Source organism: Pseudopipra pipra, chromosome 2, assembly GCF_036250125.1.
Source record: "Pseudopipra pipra isolate bDixPip1 chromosome 2, bDixPip1.hap1, whole genome shotgun sequence".
Lineage (NCBI taxonomy): Eukaryota > Metazoa > Chordata > Aves > Passeriformes > Pipridae > Pseudopipra > Pseudopipra pipra.
In genome coordinates, this window is record NC_087550.1 from 12154269 (window position 1) to 12168981 (window position 14713).

Here is a 14713-nt window from a genome sequence, read left to right on the forward strand (position 1 = left end):
TTTGCTCACCATGGAAGCTTCATTCACCTCCATGGTGCTGTTATCATGTTCTCAGAGAACAGGAATGCTCTACTTCAGTCTGCTGAGTCCAGGTCTTGCCACAGGGCTTTCTGAACCTCTTTCTATACTGTTAACTCATGCTTGCAGAACTCGGCTATCTTTTAATAAAGGGTTTAATTACAGAGATGCAACAGTCTTATTTTCCATGTAAAACAAGTAAATATAGACTTATTTTTTGGTGCTCCTACAAAGGTGTTGTCTGTTTTTGGCCTTATACAGTCGACTACACAGGCTGCAGGGATGGGAAAATAATTTAATTCTCAAGGCCATTCTTCTCCTTTTCTTTTGATCTCTACTGCAAGGATTGTGATCGGTGATGATTTTTGTAGTAATTTTCTACTGGGAAAAGCAAAGAGTTGGCCCAGGAGACAATTTTGTACTAGAACCTAATTCAACACAATTCAATTTCAATTCTTTTAGGCTGCCAATCTTTATTGTTGTAATTCACTATGACCATACGACTTTCATGTAGTTTGAACAAAACTATTGGTCTTCACAACCACTGTTTACCATTTATCTATTCAAATATCTCGTAACCACCTCCATGCCATCTAATGCATTTCTAAAAAAAAAAAATAAATGTAAGAGAATAAATACAGGTGTTTTCCCAGTTCAAAAGAAGTTAATATCAGTTACATTATGTACTTAAACCAACTGTAGTTAGTACTTTGTTAAATATTACTTTTTACACTGTGGAAGATGTTACACCACGAACAGCCTTAGGTGTCTTACCCCTCAGTGATGAAGTTGAGGAGTGTCAGCAGCACACAAACCATAAGGGGGAAATGAGCAACTGGTGTTTGAGCATCTCTTGCAGGCATTTCTGTGAAACAATTTTAGGGTCAGTTCACAAGAGGGCACTGGCCATTCTGCTCTTGTGAATCTGCAAGGGTGATGTAAACCTAAAAGGGGAAAATTTGAAGAAAAATATTGTATTCTCTTCTCCGTGCCTTCAAATGGTAAGACAGGAATTATCAGTTTCTCTAGGGCCAGCCTTATTTCAGTATTAAATCAGACAGAAATTTTGCCTGTTTAACCTGGAGTGGGCAGGGAGGCCTTACCAGTGCTGCAAAGAATAAATCATAGATAGTAATAATAAGATTAATATTATATTGCCTTAATAAAGTGTTCATTCTAAAGAGTAGCAACATGTGGGTTTGCATCACCACCAAGAGATAACATGTCAAGTTGGCCTTTATGGAATGTTCCTCCAAAGGGAACTATATCAGGAAATACTCCATGGGCGTGGGAAAGACCACACTGGAAGAGGTGAAGTAAATAAAGCTATTTTGTTTAAGTATCCATGACTTGAATAAGCATGTGTTTGCAAGAGGCAAACTAGCAGATAGGCAAAGTAACAATTATTTTCAATGCAGGTTTGAATCTGCTTATGGTTTATGCTTCTTGGATTAGCTTTAAATGAGCAAAGACTGTATCTTTATCATTGTTATTATTATCCTTTGTCATCATTCTGCACTTCCTCCTCTGTCTCTAGCAAGACCTAAGTATAGTTTAAGAGAAGAGACCTTTTCCTTATCTTGTTATATGGAGAGAAAAATCTTCTGCCAAATTTTCCTAAGAGTAGCTTAAATGAAAGGAATTTTGAAGGAGATGCAACAAGTGAGAACATTAACATAAAAATAATCTTCTTTGCGGCAACTCCTATAATAATGAAAAAAGAAAATGTACGGACAAAATGCTTTGATAGCCCAGGACCTGGGCTAAAACTAAATTGCCATCATCATCCAAATGAGTTCCTTCTGCTGTTACAGTATAGTACAAACAAAGAAGTTTTACAATGACAAACATACCCTATGTTTTCAAATCAATTACTTAAAGTTCCTCTGTATCTCTTCACTTTTTTTCTCACCTCTTTTTATTCATCAGCCTTTCTTCCATATGTGTATTAACAGAGGCATGTGTATCTTTTTTTTCCCAATAAGGTTTAACATCAGTGGAGAGTTTATCCCCTGGATAGGTTCAGCATTCATAGGCTTAATATTCCCTTAACTGATAACAGATTAATTAGAGCTAAAGTGCTTCCTTCCCTATTCTCTCAAACACACATGTGGCAGTACATTTCATTAATTATTTTAAATATTGCTTTCATAATTTAGGGTCTGTATTATCCTAACTTTATCTGTGCCCAGAAAAAAGCCATTTCTGTGAAGCTCCTGCCCTTCTGGATAAACCAACAGCGACACTGCCATGCTTGTACTCTCCTGTGCTTTTCCTCCTCCTTCTGCTTTCTCTAGGGTTCAGAGGCCAGTCAAGAAGACTCAGAGAAGAGAGGTTTTGGGGAAAAGACGACTTGTATCAGGATACTAGGATTGTTCCTTAATTTGACTCATGGAATGGGAGTTGAATTCATTAGGACATTTAGCCTCTACCATATGTGGAATAAAAATCCTTTCCCCCGTTCTTTGTATGTCTGAGCTCTTAAAATTATAATCTTTTACTTTATGTATACATGCAGTGTGTACTGTTACCAGGCCAGACTCTTTCATATTTTTATTCTTCACCCTGTTAGATTGGGTTTATATCTTTTTTTGCTCAAACATTCCTTTGAAGCTTCTGCAATCAGTATGCAATTGCTTTCTATTAACTGAAACAATATATATATGAAGTGAGTATAATCTAAGCACAATACATTGTTCCAGGCAGCAGCAATGAAAAAGCAAAGTATTGTTTACTGCAGCACAATAGAAGTGGCTGGTGCCTGTGGTATCCATTCAGCTTGTATTTATTCAAATAGTCTTGAGAACACTTTAGCCAAAAGCAAATTCGAAAGGCAAAACAGAAGAGTAAAAGTGAATAAAAGACCTGAGAGAGGGAGAGAAGAGGAAAAGCTGAAAAAAGCTGGGGAAGTGAAATGGAAAGACTTATGAAAAGGGGAGGGAGGCAGAAGACGGCTGACAAGGAAAAGGAAGGAAAATGGGGAAGAAAGAAGAGAATTTTAACATGAGTGTTTTAAATAATGTTTGATGTCGTATTCATTTCTGATGCTACTCTCTGTACATACACAGAAGCAGGCTCACAGTCAGCAGAATTAAGAATGGTGCAGTGGATGCCTAAAAATATCAGTTAAAGTAAATCCTGCTATAGATATACAGAATACTAAATTCTTACCTATGGAAAATGAAGTGAGATAGAGACTGTTATTGGAAGGAATAAATATGGAGTCTCTGTCTTTTTTTGAGAGACTTTTATTTCAAGATGCCAAACCCTTCTCCTGTGTAGTTCTCTACCTTATACCTCTCCCTCACTTCACTCACCCAGTCCTAGGCTTTTGCCACTGTTTCACTGCCTTCTCACAGGTGGCTGTTTCTTCTTCGCTTCTGGCAACTGTATTCAGAGATGGGATCCCATGAACTCCTTTGACTATTTTGAATAAGAGATGTCTTGCCGCCACATCCTCTGTTTTTATAGTTACAGAAGCTTGTTCTTCATGTGAAGATAAAGAGTACTTTGTATACATTAGTCATTAATTCAACTGATCAGAAAATAAACATGCATATGTACTCTATAATATTATATTCTGGGATGGTTTTAGTCTGGAATAGGTTGATGAAATCTATTTGTATCCTTGAAATTACAGTGAAAATCATCTCTCGTGCATCATTGGTAGTACCAGTTACCAATTATCTAAGGACATAGGTCCTTAAATCACAACAGTTAACTAATTTTGTAACTTTTGTAAGATTTTAAGGAGGGCTTATACCCGCCCATAAGTCATGGAAATCAATTTTGTGATGGATCTCCCATAGAAAACATTTTTTGAACACCAGGTTTGGAATTTACCAGATTTAAATAATATTCTGCTCATTGAGAAAGGTTTTACTTGTTATTGTACAAGGTGTACATACTAATAAATAATATCTGTATCCATATGTAAGCCTTCCAAAAGACCTGTTCAAGTGAATTGGGGGCTTTGTGCAGAATTGTCTAATAACGTGTTGTGCTACCAATTTTTTATCCTCAACTCTAGGTGGTTTTTGTTAGGTGGTGTGTCTTGCTCTTTGTGTTGGGGGTTGTGGGTATTTTTTAACAGTACTGCAAAGTGATGATCCCATGATGATGGGTCATGGCAATCTTCTTTGTGCAGGGCTGGGAGAAAAAACTAGGGGATTCATGAAATACTCATGAAAGTTTTGATCATTTGCTAAAGGACTGACTGCAGAGCAGAAAAACCCCTTATTTTGGCCCCTATTGAAAAGGTTGACTTTTTCTCATTTTAGCTTGCTTTTGTGGCCATCTAAACCCCCAGGTAGAATAATGAAAGCAAAGGAGAGAGTATCTGAAAATTATCCCTAGGAATGCAATTTAGCTGAAATAATTTTTAATTCAGTGCCAGGACTGAGGTTCGGAGAGGGAAGCAATTGGCCTCCATTTGCACACACAAAATTTGGGGATCTGGGGGGTTGTAATTTTTTTTCTTAATGGATCCACATTCTGTAAAATCCCAGTTTAATGAAGGGAGAATTGTAGATGATTATATCTTTAGAGCTTCTCAAAGGTCTTTTTAGGTTGAGTCCATGGGCCAGAAATAATTGTGATGAATAGGAACAGGTTAGATTTCTGGTTTTTTTCCCTTGCCAGTGTTGGTTTTTGGGTTCACCTAAATATTCTCAGGCTGACTTTTACCCTGCTCTCAACTGAACAAAAGCTGCTTGTAAACCAAATATGTCAGAGTACATCAGATTTTAACCCTCTTTCTGGGTCTATGCTTAATACTCAATGAAAAGAAAGGTATTGTTTCTGAAACAGGATTTTATTTCTTTGTAAAGATTGGTGTTTGAAGCTACTCTAGATTTGTGGAATTTGAGAATCCTTTAGTGGGCAGAGGGAGGTTAAATGGAGCAGTAAATTCCAAGTGCAGGGTGAGGTTCTTCAGAGCAGCTTAGACAACATAGATATACAGCCTCTGTAAAATGTAATGGGGGCTGCATAGTTGCAACTCCAGCACAGTTTTAAAAAGTCTCTCTTGTAGTGAGTTTATGGCACAATTTTGAAGCAATTTTGCAATCCTTTTGTTTCCTTTTGCTACAGTTAATCACAGACTTTTTTCTTTGTATGTTGTGATTGGTTTCAACTCTTCCATAGCCTTCTGAAGTCTGAGTCAAATTTGAACTGTAAAAATATGTAATTTCTGAAATGCTGTGGCTTTAATAACAGTAAAGAACGGGGAGTGGGAACAGAAAACAAGGTCATGACCTGGATTAACCATGCTTTGATAGATTAAGTTTATTTTAGCAGTCTGGGCTTCTCTGGAGTGGAGACTAGAGAAATTCACCGGGTTGTTTTGAATAGGTCCTATTTTCTGCAACTTTCCTTCTGGTCTGTTTTCTTCCTGTCATCATCTCCTTGGGCTCAAGAAACCTGACTTGTTTATGTAAACCTGATGACAGAATTTGGACAAACAGGAAAGTAAGGAAATCACTATGCTCTTAATTCTAGGAGCAAGGCAAATATAATCCATATTTCAAGCAACATTTGGCTTTAATAATCATTCTACAAAGGGAAGAGACGTTGCCCAGACAGAAAGCAGCATTCATGGGGAGAGAATCAGAAAAGTGGAGAAGGTATATTCAATCCCTGGAGATTTATTTGTGCAAAAGTTAGCTTAAATGGAAAACAGAAACTACATATTGCTGTATAATTTTTTAATAGTCGTAGCTTAGCCAAATCCCTGAGGATAAAATGTTTGAAGAAAATAAGCAACAAAAGAAATAAAATTAAAACAAAATAGTCTCAAGTGCTCTGTAAAGCAATCTTGAAGACTATCCAGAAAGTACATCTGCTGTTGGATGATGGAAAAGTACATGATAAACAACCAAACAGCAATGCCACTGGCATGGAAGGATACATTTTCAGATAGTCAAGATAAAGTTGTGAAACATAATACCTACCTCTTGTGTCTGCAGAATTTAGTGCTTTACAGGATAAAAACGAGAAAAAAAAACGCAACAAAATCCCTTTCAAGGTGGAGAAAGCCAATGCACAGACACAATTTACTTAAGGTTGTGTATTAGAGCTCTAACACAGCTGGAAATGGAACCAAAGTCTCCTGTGCCCAGACTGGTGTCTCATTTGATAGGTCAAGTCTCTCCACGGCACAGTGGGGCAAAGCTCTGTCAGGTTTTTTTTGTAAGTGCATTTACTTATCTCCATTTTCTTGAACCATTAGAGAGCTCCTGGAGAGAGAATGCAGAGTTGTTTTGCTTTCTGCCATCACGTGCAAAATTATTAGTGTTACTGATTTGGTATTATCTAATTAGTACTGTTTAGATGTCTAGAAAGAGTTCAATACCTGTTTCAGTTATTTTAGCATAGTGGCAGTAAGATTAGCCCAACGTGTGAGTGCTGGATGTTTAAATTTGGGAATTCAGCCGGTGGAAGGGGGTTAAGGAAGGCAAAAAATTAGAATTGCTAAATGTGTGGGTAGCATTGTCCCAGCCCATGAACTCAGAAAATAAGAGAGGAGGTGGATAGATGTGTGGAGGCAGCATTAACAGAGTCTCAATGTGCCATAGCCCTCAGGGTGATTGCAGTCTGCCCAAGTAGCCAAACTCCTACAGAGATCCAGATATACTAAGCCCAAATCAGCTCTTGTACACCTTTGGACTTTCTTTTTTAAACCGCTAATGCAAACCTTTGAGTCTTTTGACTCTTCAGTCACGACATGGGAAGTGGGACACAGATGAAGGATCAGTCTCCCTCTCCAAAGTTAAGTTTATTTTTACAGGTCAGGTGAGGTGTTAGTACGAGTTGGTTGAGGATCAGGATGTGTTGGAGTTGCTACCACTGAAGCAAACACAGTTTAAACAGGTTTAGTCTGACTTAGCACTGTCATAGATCTCAGTGTCAGCTATAAGGCAAGCTTAGGCACCAGCCTTATTTTCACCATCCTGAGTTGGTGTTTGCTGTCTTTGTTGGGAACAGGGGGTAAGAGCGAGTTCCATTTCAGTAGCATGTAACTGTTTAATATTCAGACAGGCACAGTAAACTGGCAAGGCCAGAATGTTGCATGTCAAGGTTTAATTCTCTGCTGTACAATAAGATTTCTAGACAGCTTGCCAAAAAACACCGAGGAATAAAGCCATGAAGCTCCTCTAGTCAAAAGATTTGGAGAGACAATGCCAGGGGTCTGCTAAGTGTTAAGGTTTCCTGTGAGGCTCTTGCATTCAGCAACCAGTCTTCATTTCCTTACTTCAGCCAGGCTTTTGTAATTGTCTGTGGAGAGAGAGAAGATACAAGTAGTCTTTTCCCGACTCATAATTTAGATTCAACTTATAGCCTACTCAACAGGTAGAGAGGGAAGGATCCAGACTTAAGCGCTTCCCTGGATCCATTTTTATCTCCTGTGCCTGCGAGAGTGCAACAGTGTCTGCCAGCAGTAACTGTCTGATCTCCTACTTTCAAGCTGTTCCTTTGTACACATTCACAAAAGTAGGACTAGATACTGGTCTCCTGGGAGAATGCCTTAAGCAGTGGTCAAGCATAGACTCTTTTTTGCTTTTGCCTCAGATATTTCTGTGGTTTAGACAGAGCTGAACAGGAAAGATTAAGAACATGGGTGAAAGTTGTTGAAGGATGTGCATTGAGCATCAGGAGTTGGGTACCTCTTTGTGCACTTTTCAAGGGAATTTGAACACATCATCCCCGTTGATGGAGGCCTAACTATGCAGGGACTTTATGTGCCTATGGATAAGGAAATGTCTGTACTTAAAGATTTAAGTATATAAAGATGCAGAGCTCAAATTGAAACTCTTTGGTTGTTTTTTCCCTCCACATGGGAATTTGTTGGACAAATATATCTCCAAAAGTTGGATTCCTTTACTTTGTCAAGTCACAAATATGCTGTAACTATCTAACCTGTGATCCTGGTTGTCTGTTCTTTCAGTACTGCTTTTAATGATTTGCACACTGGGCAGTACATCTTGCTGATTTAAAGGAGGAAAGTTATGCACCTGAGAATCTGTGCAGTTTGTGTTTTCCAAATTGCTTGGAAAGTATTTACATTCTGCAGTAACGATGTGCTAATATTCAACAATAATATATCATCGTGTATTAACTGATTCAATATTGTGAAACATGTACTACAAAAAAAAAATGAAGTTCCTCCCTTCCCTACCATGAAAATTGAAACTGCCTGTTAGGACTGGATGAGTGCAATGATCAGGTTGTATTGCTATGAGTTCATGTATTGCTATGACCTGGTTCACTGACAGTCTAGTCATCCCAAATTTTTAGCATGTTGGTAGTAATCAGTATTTTTAGTATTTCTCTAGATTTAAAAGGACAAGAAAGATAACTCCATATTCAGTGAAGTTACTCATTCAGGAGATTATGTTAGAGCAATTTGAAACGGTAAGGAAAATGGTCACAGTCGTATTCTTCTGTCTCATTCGAGCCTTGAGATATATAAAAGAGGTAAAAGAATTAGTTAAGAGGAAAATCCAATGTTGAATTGTAAATACATATCCTGGAATGCAATTTTTTGTTGTTTTTAAGATTTCTGTCAATATCTTCTTTCCTGTTATTCAGTTGGGTTGTTTATTTTATGAAAGAAAACCAACTCCTGCTTCAAGGAGATGGAGAAAAGGACAAGAACCCTGTCATGTTGTGTACAGTCAAAGCTATGACTCAGAAAACTGGTTGTGTGGACTTAGAATTTCACTTAGTGATTGTAAAGTTGTGGTTTGAAAAGGAATTTGCAAATTACTTGATAGAGGAGATGATGCTATTCAAATAAACTCTTAGCAATTGGATAAAAAAATTATATAAAAAGTGTTTAGAAGAAAGAGCAGACAATGAATGAAATAGATGTGATGACCTTGAGTTTATGACCCTGACTGTTGGGTGTCTGAGTTAAATGGATGATCTATCAAATACATTTTATGACTGAAAAAATGAAAATTTAGTCTGCCTTCTAATTTTATGTGTACCATGATAGGCACTCTTGTTTTGTCGGAGTGAAGACCACTTAACTTTGTTAGGATGTTGCTGGTACTCAGACGTAAGCGTTAATAGATAATAGCAGAGTAATAAGGAACTGCATTTGGAAGATCTTTTCATGATTTTTAGAACTCTTGCACTTCCCTCTCATTGTCCCATGTCCCTGGTTTCACTGTATTAGTGAATGTTTCCCTGGAGCCTTCTATAAGTGGAGGGAAAAGCTGAAGAGCTGCTTATTTGCTACATCAAAAAGAGCGGCAGCAGAAATCAATGAACCAAAACTTCCAGCAGAGAAGGGAACTGTTTATAGGTCAAATAGTAATGAAATAATTTTTTCCCTTTAATATTTCCAAATACCCTCAGACACCCCCCCCCTCCACTGGGTTATTGTAGTCTGACATCACTTGCATTTGTGGATTCTGTAATTGGCTTACAATAAGTTTTATACATAAACATGGAAATTGCCATGATTTATTTTGAACTGACTTCTCCCTGCTGTCACAGAGTTGCTGCAGCTATTCCACAAAAAGAGCTTTGAGAAGGGTAAAAGAGGACTGTTTGCAGCTATTTCTGACCTCTCTGGACAACAAAAAATTGGAGAATAAAAAGGGAACTGAAAAGGCAACCAGGATGGAATTATTGTATTTATACTTTACTGGTACTGTAGACTTTTAAGCTCTATGTACAAGTACAAAAGATGTGTCAGTGTTGAAAGAAAGGTAATTCCAGTAGACACATCAGTGCAGCTGTGTTTTCAATAAACTAACATTTATAATTTTTTTATTCCATGTTGCATAGCAATACAGGTTTTAAGATAAGGGAAATCCTTACCTAGAACTATTAAAAACAGGTTTAGGAGAAATAATTGCTTGTAAGAAGAGATCCATGTGGTTGGGATTTGTAATAAAAACTTAAGAAAAAGCAGAAAGAGATTATAAGAAAATATTGAAGTTTGATTAGTCTGTGTTGTCAGGGACCTGCTGGAGCTGAGGAGTCCTTGACAGTGAGTATCTACCCCTAGAAAAAAAAGAAATCTTAATTGGAATTCAAGACATTAGGAAACCATTAAAATTTAGACTAATGAGAAACTTTTATTTGTCTGAAACAGTATTAGTTAGGGATCTTCAAAGGAGGTAATAAGAATTTGTCATATTTAAAAAAAATAAAATCAAACTTTCAGTAGAAAACCAGGTTTTTGGAGCTGAAAAAGCATGAGGAAAAAGGGGGCGAGGGAACAGTAAGATAAATAATGTCTCAAAGGGAAAGTAAAAAGGAAAATAAAAGGTCCAATGGAAGCATGGTATACTGTGTAATGGGTTTTTAGCAGCCAAGAGATAACATGACAGATGCAGCCATGGTCATGCCGTGCAGGACAATGCACTGCCTTCTGCTAGAGGAGGAAGCCCTCAATGCCAATTGTGAACTGGCCTGGCAAGCATCATAATTTCTATAAAATCAAATAATATTTTAGGAGAAAGTTTTGGGGTTTGTTTGTTTGTTTTAATTTGTTTATTTGTTTGTTTTGTGGAATTTTTATTCTTTTTATGTGTCTAGAACTAGAAATACAAAATATCATTTAAAAGGTACCATTAACCATGCTTCTGGATAATAAAAGCGAGAGTGTGGGTAAAGTTTTCAACTGCTTGAACCAGCTCCTTTTTGGGTCAAAGTGTTTATCAAAACAACTGACCCTTTTTTTCTAGAGTTGACTCATTGTCATCATTTTAAATACCTTTTCCTGCAATGATTTTCTTTAAATCCTCGAAGTTCTGTTTCAATCTTGAGTGAACATCAAGATAGCACGACATTCTTGTTCTCTGCTTGTACTCATCACTCTTTTGTTTACCTTAGCTCCAGTGCAAGAGAAAGAGACCTTATTTACAGAAAGTACATAGACATTTGATTTCTCAGTCAATGTTGTATGTCAATATTAAGATGACATACTTCAATTCAGTTCTCAGCTATTCCAGATTGTAATTCTAATGCTTCAGTTTAAAGTTCTATGCATAATATTAAAGTAATTTTCTTGACATTTACTTATGAACAAACTATTGATATTTATATAATCTGTAACTGGGGAAATGCAAAGTAGTCAATTGGGAATCTTGGTCACTTTTGGTTTCAATTATTCAAGCATATTATTTTTATTTGGCTAGAGTTGTGCTAGAGGTTTAACTTTAACATGCATTATAGCTACAGCTTGAGAAGCACGTCCATATTGTAGTGTCTTACATCCACACTCTAGTCCTCTGTGGGGTTTTTTTTATGAACATTAGTAATCATACAAGCATATTGTGCTTAAGAGCTGTACTTGTCACAATTAAAATGTATGATGTATAGCTGTACTTATGGAGATTTAATTAATGCAGAACAAGCAGAAATGAAAATAATGTGATTTTTATTGTTAATCACATGTAGATTCTCCCAAGGAAAGTAATCAAAATCCTATTTCAAATTCCCTAATCACCCAGAAGACATTTTTTAGTCCTTCTCAATCTTCAGGTTTCTGGCTTTGTTTGCCCTGGGGAGTGGTGAAGGAGAGAAGTCAGAGAAAGGTAAGAAAGGGACACTGTCTTCTTAAGTGAAGACAATTCAGTGAGATTACGTGAGTGGAATGTAATATTTTGTGAATAGAACCTGAAGATGTGAAAACTGGATCAGGAGTACTAAGTTCCTGGTGACCTCATCAGTGTTAGTTAAAGCATTTCGGGAGAGAAGATGCCTTTCAGTTTTGACCTTGATGTAAAATATAGGAAGGAAATTTATTTCCCTTTTGTTGCTTCCGTCTTTACACAACCTTATAAGTCTGTGGCTGTGGAGCTGCATTTCCTTTTATGTCACGACATAAGATGCAAATGATTTCAAATTAATTGGCCAATGTTAGTGCATTAGTGCATGGAAAATTACCACACAGTTCCTGGATGCTAAAGACTGCAGATCAGGGCTCCGTGTTATGGGATAATCAGGCTTGCAACTCTTCTTTAGGCAGTACTAGCTAAAAATCTGGCAATTCAAAATATTCTTTCCTTATGAACAGACTCCTGTGGCAAAGGCAGAACAGAAACCCCAAAACCCAACAAAAAAAACCACAAAACCCAAACAAGTTAATCAGAGCTAATCAAACATTAAAAAATATTCTCATCAGGTTTACAGTCTGACTGACAGCTCAAAGCCATCATAGTGTACTCTTTTATGCAGAACTTAAACTTTCGGGCTTGCTTTGGTCTGGCATTTTTTAGGGTTTTTTTAGAGACTGGAGATCCTGTGCACTTGTGGCACTCTGAAAGTACTGCCTGATTAACAGCTCTATTATATAGACTTTCTGGATCTGTAGGTTTTAGCAGGGCAGATGTGAAACAGAAATGTACAGTCTAGTCATTTTTGAGGAGCAGCAACAAATATAGAGGGTGAGATGGAAGCAGGAGGTTTCTACAGCAGAGCTTTTTGCCTGGAAGAAAGTTTTTGTATATGTCACCTCTGCTTTGTACAGCAGCTTCAGGGTTGCTGATTTAGGGCTACAAGACATGTGAGCTTCCAAAGAAAATGGGGACAGGATGAAGGGTGACCCTGATGTGTTGAGGTCCTCAGTGAATACCACCATTCCTGCTGCCCATGGCTAATCCCATGCCCTGGGCTGCCCGTCCTGCATGGAGTCGCCCTCATGAGGTGTGTTCAGGTGCTCCCTCTCAGCCTGGGCACAGCAGATTCCCACTGCTGGCACTGCAACATGATCCCAGGGTTTCTTGGACACAGGGGAGCTCATGAGCAGACCCACCACTGTAAACCACTTCTCTTGCCCTTCCTGCCCATCAGCAGAGCCAGATGGATGAATATTCACTATTTGGAATGCTATGCTGGTGATCACAAAATGAAAGCTGCCCTCTCAATCAACAGTGTTGGTGAATATGAACAAGCCTCTTGTTGAACTGGAAATCAGATTTCTGGAATCCATGGGCCGAATTTTGAGCATACAGGAAAGTGGATTAGCTGGATGTGGGTCTATTTAGCATTCATAAACACTCTTACACTAATACACACAGACCAAAGGGTGTTAACGTGACAAGAACAAAATTGTGATGTAACCAATATCACATGGAATTGCTGCTCTCTTTTCCAGTAACTGCTAAGGGACCTAGCTTATTTAAAGTGTTTGCTCTGTCCTCACAGCTATACAAAACGCCACATTTCAGGCAAAACGGAAGTCATAAACCAGACCCATGGTCTTGCCAGTCTCCCCATCCCAACTCCTGCATTGAAACTGCAGCAGTCCAGCTCTGAAAATAATACACAGACATGCATCTACGGAACATTCAGACTTAACTAAATGACCACTCATTTAAATACCCTTTGTCATCCTGGGAACTGATTCTTTCTAAAGAGCAGCTCCACTGGAGATGATAGCATGGATTACATGATTGTAAAATCGGTGTAAATAGGATCAGAAGTTGATCCATTAGCTCTAATTAGGGAATGTGGTGTGATCCTATTTCACTGCACTGTGTACAGGCTGTATGGCTCTTTATTTCGAGTGACAGACGTTTGTTTTCCAGCACTTAATTTGCACATAAAATTAATGGTAATGCATCCAAGAGCTGATATTGCTAATATGCAGCATTAGCATAGCTCACTCTGTCCCCGGCTTCTGCTCAGAATAGGATTCCAAAAAGAGAGAAAACAGCTCAGACTCAGTGGAATAATGGCATTTTCTGTCTTCTATAGTAAACCATTTCAGCCCAATGAGTGTTGAAAATAGAGATGACTATTTACTTTCCATGGTGGTGGAAACAATTTTCAATGGATAGCACATTTCCATCGGGGTATAACATTTGCTCCTCCTAGAAGCAGGAAAATTCTGTAGACAGATTTTTGCCTGTCTAAACCTCTGACCAGCTGACTAACCCCCAAGGTTTAATAGCTGGTAGACATCTGTAGGCAAGAGCAAGAGAAACGAGTTCATCAAGGAACTATATCATGCTTCCAACATGTGGCAACATGAGTGCCTCTTCGCCATCTGTTATTTGTGTGAGGATTTTATTATGTAAATGACAGTACACACTGCGCTCTAAACAAAGGAAAATGATTCCCCTTACAGTATGTTGCGGCTGCCAGGCTTCTGTGTCAGCCCCGAAACAAATAATGAAAACAGCAGAGGAATGGCAGGCGGAATGTCTTGGGTTCTTCTACTTGTCCCCTCAAAAGGGAGCAAATATCCCGAGGGACAATTTGTTTCTTGTCTATGTTATGACTCAAAGAGACAGGTCATGAAACATAAAGATTGTTAATGAAACAACAAACATTAGATGGATGAAGCCAAATTGAGGTGAAGTTTGAAGACTTAAAACAGGCTGAAGAGAGAATCCTGTAAAGCTGTGGAGAGTTGTCGACTCTCTGGTCTCACTGAAAGCCGGAAATAGGAAACTGGGCCCCTAAATTATCTGCAACACACAAAAAAAAATGTTGTGGAATAAGGCTGGAAGTAAATATCCTACCCTACATCCTGGTTTAAAATTTTCCATTAAATTACCAATTTAAATTGAAATGTAATTATCTTAACTGGCATATTTTTGGCGGCTGTGATGAAAAAAAAAATCCCTGTGGTACACCGGATCAAGTAAAAACCCATAGGAGTTCTAGCACTGGCCCTTAATCAAAGTCTGCAAAGGCACAAAGGCTTTGAGGTAATCTATGCCAAGCC

General features: G+C 38.0%; 1 protein-coding gene across 1 annotated transcript in view; it reads left to right on the top strand.

Moving 5' to 3' along the window:
• LOC135409019 (uncharacterized) overlaps positions 1–14713 on the top strand; it is a 382762-nt gene that overhangs the window by 364831 nt on the left and 3218 nt on the right. The gene's annotated exons all lie outside the window — the stretch shown is intronic.